A 14,108-nucleotide genomic window follows, 5' to 3' on the forward strand; every position below is an offset into this window, starting at 1 on the left:
TTCATATTTGATAATATCTTCATAATATTACTGGTAATATTAGTAGAAGATAATAAGTATATTCAAGGTTAAGATTATTTTGGGGTCAGTTGAGGTCAATGTTCCCTCTAAGCTGTGCGCACTGTTGTCAGGCCTGTAGGTATCAGGCTTGTGATGTTCTCCTTTATCTCATAGTGGACAGAAATTATTTTTTGGAGTGGCACAAATAATTTGTGTGGCATCAAATTTGATGCAGAACAGCTGATTTTTTAAATGTTTATTTAAAAAATCGTCTTGGCTGCATTTTTAGGTAAACAGCTGCAAAAACTTTGTTGTTTGCATAACTCAGCTACTTTTTTGAAGAACTAACTATATAATTAATTGCCCAACATTGGTCATTATATACTGTATTTTGCAGACAGAGAGTTATGGGACTCTCTCCCAGACCACAGACTCATACTCATAATGTAAGTCAGAGCAAAATAAATAAAAAAAGAAAGTTTTGTGAAAAATTAGAGGGAACATTGGTTGGGGTGGAGTTATAGTATTAGAAATGCACAGAAACACATTATGCTGCAACTGAGAACCATTTCTTTTCAGCTTTGGCTGGCACACACACACACTTGGGAATAACAAGGATAAAGAAGGAAAAAAAATCTGTCAGGGTAAAAAACTCAGGAGACAATAACTGAAAACAGAAAGTCAACAAGAGGGAGAGGAAGAGGATAAAAGTTGAGAAAAGGAACCCTCCCTCCCTTTGAGAGTCATGTCAGCCACTACTGATGAATGTGGTCAAACATCAATACGGTGAGAATGATGACATCTGGCACACACACACACAAGGTTACAACACGCAGTTAAATGTGCTTTGGTAAAGTACCTCCTTTCTTCTTCATCCCTTTAACCTCCATTTCAATTTCCATATTAAAATGTCTCCCATTGTTTTATGTGACTTGGCACATTGCTCCTTGATCTTCAATGACATCAGGCTGATAAATAAATCGATGTACAGTAAAGGGCAAAGTTATCATATGCCACGATGGGCCCATGTGTTCGGCAGCAGCTCAATCTCTTATTCTAAATTTCAGTTTTCCTTTCTGCGAGTGTAAGGCTGGCCTAGTCCACGCCCTGCTTTGTGACATGTTGTCTGATATGAACTTTTTCAGTCTCCTCATTTTGCATTTCTCTGAACACACTTTAGGTGTCAAAATTGAAGGAAAAATTCCTTAACCCTGGAGATAAAAATGTATAATATTCAAAAACATATTAAATCAAATGCAGTTTTGCAGATAACTGAAAAGAAAATGTCCTTAGAAGCCATCATTTTGCTGTAACTTGCATCCTATATGTCTGCTACAGTTGAACTAAACTAATCATTTTTGTATTAGCCCATTTAAATGCTACATATGTGTAGAAAGAGACATTTTGAAATCCTAACAAAAAGTCATCATTTTAATTGTTATGCCATGTTTGTTTATCTTACCTTTCAGTCTCAATCATTAATGAGGAAGCATTTCTGGCTATATACCAGTGAAATTTCAGATATTTGTCTCTATGCCAATTAAAGAAAATGATTGCCATTGTGGAAGCGGACAAAGACTGTAAACCTTTCCCTTAAGGGTCTTGACTATTCCAAAATGCTGACTTTAATGCTTTTTAGCCATTCTTTACTAGAACAATGATATTGATTCCCCAACCATCCAATGTTTTTAACTGTTCATCCAGGTCAGGATCTTACAATGTACACTGGAACAACTGTTTGCTGACAATTTATGCCAGAAAACCGAAAGAACCAAAATGAATTTCATTTATTTAGCCTGATGTTCTCTACTAGTTTTGAACTGTAATTTCCCTAAATATGTACTTAAACATACTGAGAGCTATAATTTGGGTTGGTGCTTAACTAGGACCAGATCTCATCATCAGATTTCATTCATTAATAAATCACAGAAAGTCTGTTGAAATAAAGATATATTTTCAGCAAATGAAAATTAATTTTTGTTGCAGTTTGAGAAAGACTACCTACATTATACATGCGGTGTACACTGAAAAAAGGCCATGTTGGATTTACTTGATTCAATAGTGGACATTGGTTGCACACAAATGTTTTGCTTTGGCAGAAACTTAAACAACAGAGTTAAATCAACACAACTTATTCATAGTCAATAAACCTGGGAATTTATTGTTCATAAAACGGGACTGAAACATGTTTAGATGAAGTAAGTTGAGCTCTTGGAATATTTTAATCCTTCACAATTTTGTCGTTTTATTTCAACACTATTCAATAACCTTTACCACAATACTACTTGATCACTTAAATACTACATGTTGTCTTCACATGACATAAGGTTCAACAAAGGGGGCTGGGTACACACTGGACAGCTCACCAGTCAATCACATAGAGACAAACAACCATTTGCACTCACATTCATGTGGAATTCAGAATCACCAATCGACCTAAGCTAACTCTAATAACTGCATGACTTTTAACTGTGGGAGGACGCCAGAATACTCAGAGACAAACCAGCGCAAACTAGCCAGATTGTGGATTTGAAACCAGGACCTTCTTACTGTGAGACAACAGCGCTAACCACCATGTCACCAATCCAGGCTTAACAAAAGTAGGAAAGCTATGATTTCAAGGCTTGATGCAGAATTTTCTGTACATTTCTGTCCTTGACAGGTTAAACCACAAATAAAAAGCAATAGCATACATGTTGTGTGTGTGTAGTTGTCTGCCTCTTATAACTCCAGTGATTTTCCTGCAGTTTGAAATCTCATGTGATCTCGTTAATTTCATGAGTCCAGCAACTAACCACTCTTACTAGATTGTATCATGTCATCTCAACAAGAACAAATTAAGTTGTTGAATTTCGTACAGATCCTACATGATTTAATTACGTTCAAGATAGAAACATGAAAATTTTGTGTTAAAATTACAATGTAAACTTTTTTAATGTAACAACCACCCAATTTACTTCTTTCGGTATACCAAAAAAAATAGAGGCGGCTGCTCGACTTGACTGAGATGGATGCCTTCCTGAAACCACAATCCAAAGCGTGCGAGACTGAAATTCCGTGCAGTGTCGCGAGATTTAACATTGCATTTAACATCATATCATTGACTTACTTCACTCGAACATGATATGAACAATTTAATCTACCCGCCCTGCATATTATGTCGTTTCTACACTATATACCGTGCTGCCATGTGGCACGGTGGTTAGCACTGTTGCCGCACAGCAAGAAGGTCCTGAGTTCAATTCCACCATCAGGCTGGGGTCTTTCTGTGTGGAGTTTGCATGTTCTCACCGTGTTTGCGTGGGTTCTCTCCGGGTACTCTGGCTTCCTCCCACCGTCCAAAGACATGCAGCTTGTGGGGATAGGTTAATTAGATAATCCAAATTGTCACTAGGTATGAATGTGAGTGCGAATGGTTGTCTGTCCCTGTGTGTTGGCCCTGCGACAGACTGGCGACCTGTCCAGGGTGTACCCCCACCTCTCGCCCTATGACAGCTGGGATAGGCTCCAGCGCCCCCCGCGACCCTGAAAAGGATAAGCGGAAGCGAATGGATGGATGGATACACTATATAGTTACACTTAACTTTAAACCATGAGGCAGTTGTGTTAAATACACGCAAGATGCTTACATAAATCCAAGAGCTGGCCAATCCCTTTTTTTCAGTGTAAAAGGACTTAGCCATCTGCAGTATTTTAAAGAAGGGGTGTATTTTGCTCAAGAAGCATTTTAGAGAAATTACATTGTGTTTCTGTAACGCATCCCTGGTTCGCAGGTTGAGGTATGCCACCTTGATGGATCACTCCTGCCCTTTTCTTGTTTTTCTTTTCTCTTCACTTCCTCGAAACATCGAGAAGATGTAATACCACTGACTTTCAATAATCCCACAGATTTAACGGGTTGTAAACACACTGAGGTTTAATCAAAATCGCTGTCGGTTTGTTTGTTTATTTGCGAGTTTATTTGTAACGTGTACGTTCCACTTGATTTCTCCATTTCTTCAGCAGCGCTTCCAGTCGTGACAAGCACTGTTTCATTTTAGTGTAATTGCATACACAACACTCCCTTCCCATAATTACTCACTAGCTCATCACACCCAGGACATGAAAAACTGAAAATGACCACATCTACCATTTGCAGCAGTGTGTGTCATCTTCATCGCATCCCCCTCCTCCTTCCACCTCCTCAGCCCCTGAAATGCCTCCTTTACCATTCGTTAGCATAGCATCTCCGCTCAGCCTCGGCCTACCATCTATCACAGCAGACCAAGGCAAATGGAGCTTTCAGCTGAGTGGTGATAAGGAATCGCAGCCACATTAAAACATCTGTCACACCTCCAAAGCCATACTCGGCGTGTGTTACAACGGCCAGGGAGGAGGGAGGAGAGTGAAGGGTTCAGGGAAGGAAGAAAGTAGGATGAAAGTAGGGACAAATAAGAGACGGGATAAAATGTGGATAGACAGATCATTTTAACAATACTTACATTTCTGACATCTTTGTTTGTTTTTTACTTCCATCATCATTCATGTTCTACACTATAAACCTTAGTTATCTTAATCAAGTGCCCATACTGTAGGTGGAAGCCATTCAATATAAGTCTGTATTTGTTGTTGTGTTTTGACCTTGTTTTGTACTACTAATGCCACATACTGTAGTTTTTAATTGTCTTTTTTAACACCAGCAAAACCTCAGTGAAAAGACATTGGCTTCTTTTCCAGCTCTATAAAAAATGTTTGTTTGGGTAAAACATAAAGTTAAAATGCTGTCTTTTTTAAAGCTACTGAAGTGTAGAAAAGAGCATTCCATTAAGCTGAAAAAAGAGGGTATCACATCCTTCTCAGCAGCTTTACCTTTGAACCCAGAACTGTCTTGCTGTGAGATGACATTGCTTGCCACTGCACCATTATGGTGTGTGAGGACAATAATTTGACTGTTTAGAGGCTTGTACAAATAGGCATTAGATTGTAGACATATCCAATGTCAATTATATGCACTGGGGGAAAAAAGCATGCTTTTGCTTTTTCTTTTTCTTATTATGCCCTTCCAACGCCTCCACTAAAAATCTGCCTTTTGTGTTTATGGCAGTTTATGTTCAATCTTGTTGGAAAACAGAAAAAAACAGTAGTGACCACCAGGTGTAAATAATGGAAACCAAGCATGCGGTTTGTCTGAATCCAAAATACACTGACTCTCATTCAGTCACAAGGGTTTATTTCACTTCAGCTAAATTTTGATCTGTCCTATACCCAAATTGGCAAAAAATACCTACAATTTGGTATAATTCTTCTTTTAATTTCTATACATATATTTTATATATAATTTTATTATATAATTTTTATACTTTAGCTTTGATTATCCAAACCAGTATCATAGCAAAGAAGCTATAGACACATGCATTTCACACTTTGGCGATGCTTGCAGAAGTTGCAGTACATTGCACTACCAGCAGAGGGAGGTATTTTATTTTTCAACCAATCATTGGAAGGTGTTTAAACAGATATTGCTAACACATTTAAATGAAAATACACATCAGCCACCTAGGTTAATCCTTTCTGGCATAGTACCCTGGAATTTAATTCATAGCTTCTTTGGTCACTAGCAATTTCTTAGACTTATTGGAAATATATCTTCTCCCCAATGCTGGTACTGCAACTTCTGCATGAGTGTTCATTTCACGCTTTGGAGAGACAGAGTGAAATGGACATAATGGACTGACGTGTCTTTTGTGATTAAATCGTGATTAAAGGTTGTTACAAGATCAAGGACTCAACGTAATTAATATTAACTTAATATTAACTTGACGTATAAGCACGTCCAGGTGCATCACTTCCTATATTGTTATTTATTATTATTCTTGCTATACAGAAAATGTAATCTTTGGTGTGTGAAAAATTTTTTTTGAGGTGCTTTTTTTTCTAAATGTCATCTTAAATGTTATCTTTCTCCAAAGCATGGCGTCAAGGTTTTTGTATAGGTCTAACTTTAACCTTATTCTGTTTGGGATCTATTTTGGATCAGGTCTAATCACTGGAGTTCTTCAAAAAACATAGTTTTCCTTTGAGTGCTGCTCAGATGGGACATCCAACCCAATCAGACCAGGTAAGATGACATTCAGCATATAAAGCCCACACTAACATTTGATAACTGGTACTAAGCAGTTATACCAATACTGTGTCAGTGTTATTCTGACCCAAATTTTTTAGCCCAGTGTATTTGTGTGTATATATATATATTTTATATAGTTTAGTTCCAGCCTTAGCACAACACATTTTACTTCTCTCCCTGGTAAGTCCACACGTTGAAAGAAGAGACCAATTTGGCATTTCACATAAACACTAGGATTAGGCTTTATTGATTAGACATTTGCTTTGGTGTCATTGACACATCTGTACATGCATGTATTTCCACCAGTACTTTTCGTACACAGCATCTTTTCTCAAAGTTTTCAGCAATGCCACCCTTTAGAAGAAGCACACGTTTTGACAAATCTGGAAAGAACAATAAAGTAAGTCTCCAAAGGACAACGCAATTACAGCAGCGCACATCAAAAAGCACAAATTTGACAAGATGTAGTATCTATAATTACTTACCTGCCTTGTTTTACTCAGATTAAGCAAATTACTTGAGTGTCTTTTGGGCAAACTGAATGATTGAGATAAATCCAAGCAGTAACTGGTGCATCATGTGTATTATCCATGAATGGCTTTGTATCTTAGTCCAATAAAGAAGCCAATCTAACCTCAGTTTTAGATTTAAAGCTGTTTTCTGATTAATTAACTCCAGTCTTTCAGGGGTGTTTTTTTCTTGTCACTCTGAATGTGGATTGGGGTGATCAATGCACAGCTACAGCTGGTTGAAGGGGACCAAATCCATTGAACAGTTGATTTGGTTCCATTTTACCAGCTTTAGCAAAGCATTTTAGGGTAGAATCTGGTCCAGAAGAGGTGACAGGAAGAAGTGAAGATGCCTGAAAGAGACAAAGCCAGAGAAAGGAAATGATAAGAAATGACGCTGTTCACACCCACGTGTCGTCAATAAGCAGTAATAAAACATTTGTACAAGCTGCAACAAACCAAACAGCACAATGCATCAGCAAACAGGCATTGATTGCTAGAAAAAAATGTTGCCCTTAAAAGAGTGCATGTTACTGCTTAGAAGAAGCCAGATGATACAAAAAAGGTATGGGTTGCAAAAGACCAAGGGAAAACGATGAAGAACAGAAGAGAGTGAGTGAGCCAGAAGGTAAGACAGAGAAAGGGGAATAGCAGGTAGGACGGGTGATGAAAAAGAGATGAGAAAAACAGAAAGTGGGGCCCTGAGAGATAAGAGAGGAGCACATATAAACAATGGTTGCAGACAAACTTGAAAAAACAATGAATTCATCACCTAACTGCCAATACTGCTAATGAAGCCAGTGGATAGGACAGCAGGAAAATTAACTCACATTGACCTCTAGCCTTACACGTGGAACATCTCCTCCTCTCTCCATTTCACCCAGTCTCTCCTCACCAGCCGTTACTGTTCTCACGTCTATGCACTAAGTTCTGGCCCATAGTTGGGCCTGTTCAGTGTGGTGGCACAAAGATGATGTACTCAGCAGTCTTGCTGCATGGCTCTGCTCGTCTTTGGAACAACTCACTCATTTCCTGGTTCAATTAGCCTAGCTAATCATTTAATCATTAGAAAATAAACTTTTTAAGCAGACTCATGGCCCTAGAAACGTATTGATATATGTTGTGTTTGGACTGTACTTTTTCATAATTGACTGATCTTATATGATAATCAATGGCTTAACTGAAATGACAAACCTGCTAAAGACTGTTTTTATATTAACAAAGGATCCGATACATAAGTGGACATGGGAAAGGATGGCTCGTACTGAAAATTATTAAACTAAAGTTTTGTTTTGGACTCTAATGTGAAAAGATGCGTACCATATGTGCATTGGTAGCATCAGATACAAACTAGCTGGAACAGACCACACTAATCTGCAATTGGAGCTTTCTAACAGAACGGCCACAAGTAACTCATCGGGTATCCTTCCACACTAAGCTTATATAGGCTGAGATTTTTAAGTGCCTTAAGCCTGCCCACGGTTTCTCTGTACTGAACACGGTCCCACCCCTTTCTCATTCAAATCCCAGAACACAGACATGTGGTCCTATATAAACTAATTCAGATAAATTCAGATATTTTTATATTTTCAAAAGCATTTTCTTCAAGCTTTCGCCCTGAGCCATCATTTGTGAGGTGTTCACCGGAGTCTTTTGTGGCAGGACTGGGTTTGTTGGTGAAGGTCATTTTGAACTGTGGGGGAAACTCAACGGGTGAGTACGCTAACGCTGACTAAACTTTTAACAGTTTTCCTAGTTGTCAACAAATCTCAATTGTCATCTTTCCTATTCCACTGGTGACAATGAAAACACACACAGTTTATTCTAACTCAGTCCCACCAACGCCATACTGGAACAATAAATATGGGTAAATCCACAGCTGAAGAAATTCACTGTTTGTGCCAAATTGAATAAAAAAAAATGTTGTCCAGCAGTCACAGCCTGCTCTGTGTAGCTCTACTAGGATTTAGCACTTAAAAATGACACGTGTAATTGTGAACTTTCAGTTCTGTATTAAATCTGTCAAGATAAGAAATACAACAACCTAACACAAATTGCATAAAAAAAGTGTAAATACTAGCTGCGGATGTAAAGACAGGGTCCGTCCAGTATTTCTTTCTCTCTCTTTCCATCTATTTAATAAACTTGCAACCTATGAGACCGGCAAATTGATGAGGAGGACACATCCTTGAGTGAGGAGGAAAAAAGAGGGGGAAGAGAGAAGGGAGAATGACAGGAGGAAGAAAGCTGGAAGTAGCACACAGAGGAGAGGACAAGCCTGCATGGCCTGAATTCTCTACCTGTCCTCGAGCTGCAGTTGCTCTACCTCTGCAACATGCAGCACTGCAGTGTGCACGTGTGTGCGTACTCTGTGCTTCCAACAGAGTATCCTGTGTTGATTCTCATGTCTATATTTGATCCTGGTGTTGCAAGTGTGAACTGTGCCTGTGTAGAATGTTCACACAGGATGGATGGTGAGGCCAAGTACTACCCGGCAAGCTTCTCTGTGTGGTCAAGCACAACTATCAACTTCAGAGGAGAAAGCGCTGCACGCTGAATCCTTTTCATAGCAGGATTTTCAGTAGATTGAGGAGAGAATTCCTGCCTGTGCTTTATTCTTGCAATCTGTGGCCCACACACTCATCAAACAGGCAACCCTCCTTCACCCCACACACCTCCACTCAGATCTGACATCAAACAGAATCATTATAAACAGAGCGTTTTATCATTAACCTCGCTCAGATGCCTGCTGAAGGCTTCACCGGTGAGTGCTCTTTCAACATTAAACTGTAAGACAGCTCTGTCAAGTTCACAACTACAATAAGTAAAGGTGTTAAGCATTCATAAGTTTAGCAGTTCAGGAGCTCAGCGAAGTGGACTTTATATATGTGGGTCGGTCGGAGTGCTTAGTGTGTGTGTGTGTGTGTGTGTGTGGGCCCTCTTGCTTGCTGCTACTGTAGGTGCCCTCTATGAGGCTGACTGCATGGTTGGAGATAGGCTGGCTATTTTTCTATTCTGGGACCGTGCTGTCCGCTGCATTCCTGCCCTTATATTGGAGACAGAGGGGAGGAGGAGTTGAGGGTTAGGGACAGCTGGACGCCTGCAGAGGAGCGAGGGAGAGACGGAGCGGTAAAGACAGTTAGGGAGTCATAGTGGGAAGGTCAGTGGGGGTGCACGGCGTCCCTGGGGAGGCTCACACAGTACAGGTAGTGTTACGTAGCAGCTGCCTGCCCACAGCTAAGTAAGGCCCCAGCAGGAGGAGTGACACTTTGAAACCAGTCCCGCTGTGGACTCTGTCACTCTTGCTCACCATGATATTTTCATTTCAGATGTATGGCCTGACACTGGGGGCTGCACTAATACAACCTGCCATACGCAGCCACTCCCCTCACTCTATCAGTCTCTTCTCTCGCTGACCATGTCATGCGTTCTGCCTATCAGTGTCCTACTGCTTTTTCGGTGTCTAGCTGACTGACTGCCAGACCTTGGTTCTCCATCAAGCGCCAATACTGTGGGAGGGCGAGGCCAGGAAACCTGTCAGACCATCACTTCCTGTCACATCAGTGTGAAACCCCTGATGGTTCTGAGGGCCACTGTTGCAAAATAGCCATTAAAATCCACTTAAAACCACAATAATCTTCTGTAATGCGGCATTTAAATGAAGCAGATTTATACAAAGCATCCTAATGAAGGTCTGTGTGCATGTCTGATGAAGATGTTTGCCAGCTGGTAATTAGCTTAATGCAAGGCGCACCATAGTAATGAAACAAGTTGACCTGTGGTCAGGCTGTAAACTTTATCTTCTGTGGCTGGCTGTATTAATTCCCTCTAATTACCTAGTGACTAGAGGCAGAGGGAAAAGTGGGACGTATATCATCAAACTAAGCTTAGACATTTCAATTAAACCTAATTTCTATGGGAGATGTGATGTAAAATAAAAGTCCATAAGCAGAGACCAGCCCTTAAAGACTTGGGGGCTGGTGGGTCAGCACCTCTCAAAATGAAAGGACCTGTGCCACGAGGTTAGCAGTGCTAATGCTGCTGCAGTCCACTGCAGACACCGCCTGGCTGCCTGGCTGGCTCTTCTTCTACCACCGACCCCTCCTCCGCAGCATTCGGACGTGAGCAGCGCCCAGCGGTTGACTCAGCATTTTTCTCACGCCTGATTGGTTGATCAGAAGGGGAGGCAGGAGTATAACAGGGCCCGTTATCCTCTGCTCAGCTGGTTCCTCGCTCTCTCCCTGAAGATAAAACACGTCTATTGGATTAAAAAAAAGAAAGTTTCCTGACCTTGTGGCGACTGCTTGCCTCAGGTGCCGCACCGCGACTCTTTCTTTATCAACCGTCTCAGGGTTGCTACGGCCTTTGATGATTCTATCTCAATACTGTAGTTCAAATTGTGGAGCAACGTTGACATAAACAGTGAGGGCAATTGGTAGACCTTTGTGTCTTCCAAACTCACCTCTCTTTGCAGTGGATAAAATACCATGATCGGGATTGCTTGTGGCCAATAAATGCATCTTAGCTTGGTATCTTTAATGTCTCTTTCATTAAGCGTGTATGCAGCACTCATACTTTGTAATTATTGCAGCGTTTATCTTCTGCTGCTTTTGATTTTACCTCACAATGATTTAATCCTCAAAGTCGCTTTATTCCTTAACCTTTTAATCTAACGGCAACACCCTTAAGACGATCAATACCTATTTAGATGATATATTTAATTATATCCTCACGCTTTGGCCCTCCCACCACCACAACATTTAAACAGGATTTGACTGTTTTCAGCACTTTAATTTCCTTTTTTACAAATAGGACTAAAGCCTGTTTCCTTAATAAACCCTCTCTTCGAGGACTTTGTGAGTTTTCAGACTTGGCAGGAGTGAAATACTTTTCATTTAAGGAGCTCTACACAAACTTTTGCCATCATGCACTTTGGATGCAGACTGCATGGGCTAGCCATGAGCTAGCCAAGGTTAAAACAGTGATGAGACAAGCATTAGACTGTCCTGCACTTTTATACTGCTATGTTATATGTCAAAGATATATTATGTATATATAATGAACATTAGCATAATGACAACAAACACACTTAGACATGACACTAGCTATTCTGCCCTCTGCTCTCATACTGGATATTACTGTAGAAAACAAATGTTAGTTATGCATTTGTTTGGCTTTGTGCCATTGCATGTTTAAGACAAAATTCATACAGTTTGACCCTGCATATAAGTTAGCATTGTGACTAATATTTTCTGGTGTAGTAGCATTTCTTCTCAAGTATGACTTTGCTAGTGACAATGTTAGCAGGTGAGATATGGTTAGTCAGTTGGCTGTAAATAATCGGGCCATGGTTTAAAAAAAATGGTAATATTAACTCCTCGCTCTTAAAGGCAAGAACGTATATTTTTAAAGTTACATTATAGTCGATTTACAAGGACAAGACTTTGATAAATGAAAAAAGTTATATAATGCAAATTTAAGAGCAAAGGGTGAGACAGTAAGTGTCCTTAATGAGCCATTTTATTTGGTAATTTCACCAAATATATATTCTGAAAGTTGGAGCCCTATTTGGATCTCCTCACATAGCACACATGTGAGTCTACTACAGTTTTACTGCCCTTTGGACCTATCCACACTATAGCAGCACACCATCAATAACTGTAATGAGATTAAAACACACCCACATTAAAAAAAAGCACAGGAAAGCTCTTATTCCTGCCAATGTAGCTGTGTGTGATTTTATGCGATAGAAAATGCTGAGCTGTAGCTTCAAAACTTAAATGGAATTGGTGTCTAAATATGCTGGAGACAGCCAATATCTGTAATTACACGCTCATAAACTAACGTAAAGATATAAAGAATTCCTGCATACTGGGCTGTCAGTAAACTTCTTGGGAAAGCAGAGGAGATAAATGGCTCCGATAGACAGTAATGAAGAGAAAAGCCCCTGTTTCTCAAGGAAAAGGAGATCAGATAAGGAGAATGAGGAGTGCTCCAGAAGTTAAATTAAAACAATTTAATGAGCAGGTTTTTGATTTTTAAAAGAACTCTTTGAACGATATTAAGGGGGAGAAGACGTCATCCGGTTCGGAGAATGATGTCATGATCCATATGCAGTGGCTGCCAAACCGCAGCAGACCTGCCTTCTGTCTTCACCTTTCTTTCTCCCCCTCTCTTCTCTCTCTCTCTCTCTCTACCTATGCAGGCTGATTGTCACTCTGAGCACGCTCCCCCTGCCCCTCCCCACCCCCACTCCCCCTCACCCCACCCCACCCCCTTTCTTAACGAACCACCGCTGCCACTTAGGTGTTTTAGTCATGCATTACAGGCTGCGGCAGGGCCACAAAGGCGTGCTTGATATACACTCTGTTGTGAAACAAAAAATCCAATGCAGTTAAAGTCAGAATGGGCGCTCGGGTGTAAAGATAGCCCCGGCTGACGTGTTCTTTTCTATCGCCAGACAGTGGGACACCCACTCTTTTAAAGCTTGAAAAGCTCACAGAGACGGAGAGGCTTCATAACAGTGTCCTTGTTTTAACGTGGGACAAAAAGGAACTAAAAGAGGGCCTGAGCTAGTTAGAGCCATCTAGATTACAATCAGCAGCAGATGAGTGTCTTGGTTGTTTCTGTGAAGACGTGTGTCGGGATGGATAGGTGTAACTAAAGTGATAAGGTTTTCACTTACAGGCAACATAGTGGGAATAAAGAAAGTTACAGTGTATCATTCTATTGATACATTTTATTGGTCTTCTAATCATTGGTTGGTCATAGATGAATAATTTGGCTATCATGTTAAATTATGAACATAAGTAAACTACAAGTTTGAGCCTTCTGCATCATTTAAAGCAGGGCTAATCAGTGTCAGTATATGAATAAGGACTACTCAGGTATGTGAAAAGGGGCTGCTCATATTGAGCGACTCAACAAGGTTGACTCTTCAACTGTACAGTTCCTTTTAGCTAAAAGATCTTCTTTGACATTTGATTTTGCAGTTTCCAGTTTTACTGCTTAGGTTTATTCTTACTATCATCATTCATTCTTTCCACTTAACAGTAAAAACGATAAAGAAAAAATGAAAAGCAACCTGTTCAGCAACGATACAGTGCACAAACTACAGATAGGTTCTCATTATAGGGCGTCAAACTACGGTGTTAATCACAAGTCTCTGGTGTCACAGAAAAACATAAATGCATAAATGATGTCCTTCACATACTTTATTGCAATGGCCAATACGTCACGGCACTGACGCCACAGAGCAACAAAGTGCACTGAAGGAGTCAATGGTATGGATCACAATCATGTGGAAGAAAACAGGACTCTAAATAAATGTCAATGTCGATCTGACTCTAATAGAGACTGTAAGAAAGTTTAAGGGAACAAATCTGTGCTGCTTTAATCTCCACTACGTTTATATAAAACAACTGTGTTCTTTACTCCACCTTCAAGTCATTTTTGACCAGGATATGTCCTTCAACGCACATATTAAACAAAGATGT

At 40.1% G+C, this 14,108-nt stretch overlaps 1 long non-coding RNA gene across 1 annotated transcript in view; it reads right to left on the reverse strand.

The window, feature by feature from the left end:
- Positions 1–6,321: 6,321 nt before the first annotated feature.
- Positions 6,322–14,108, reverse strand: part of LOC147305382 (uncharacterized) — a 30,459-nt gene continuing 22,672 nt past the window's right edge. The window contains exon 3 of the long non-coding RNA XR_015126632.1: positions 6,322–6,965. This is a non-coding gene — a long non-coding RNA (uncharacterized LOC147305382). The remainder of the gene's footprint in view (positions 6,966–14,108) is intronic.

This window comes from Aulonocara sp. 'chitande type north' Nkhata Bay, linkage group LG20 (assembly GCF_057382095.1).
Source record: "Aulonocara sp. 'chitande type north' Nkhata Bay isolate Kocher_YH1m ecotype deep benthic linkage group LG20, A_spYH_male_GT1.1, whole genome shotgun sequence".
Lineage (NCBI taxonomy): Eukaryota > Metazoa > Chordata > Actinopteri > Cichliformes > Cichlidae > Aulonocara > Aulonocara sp. 'chitande type north' Nkhata Bay.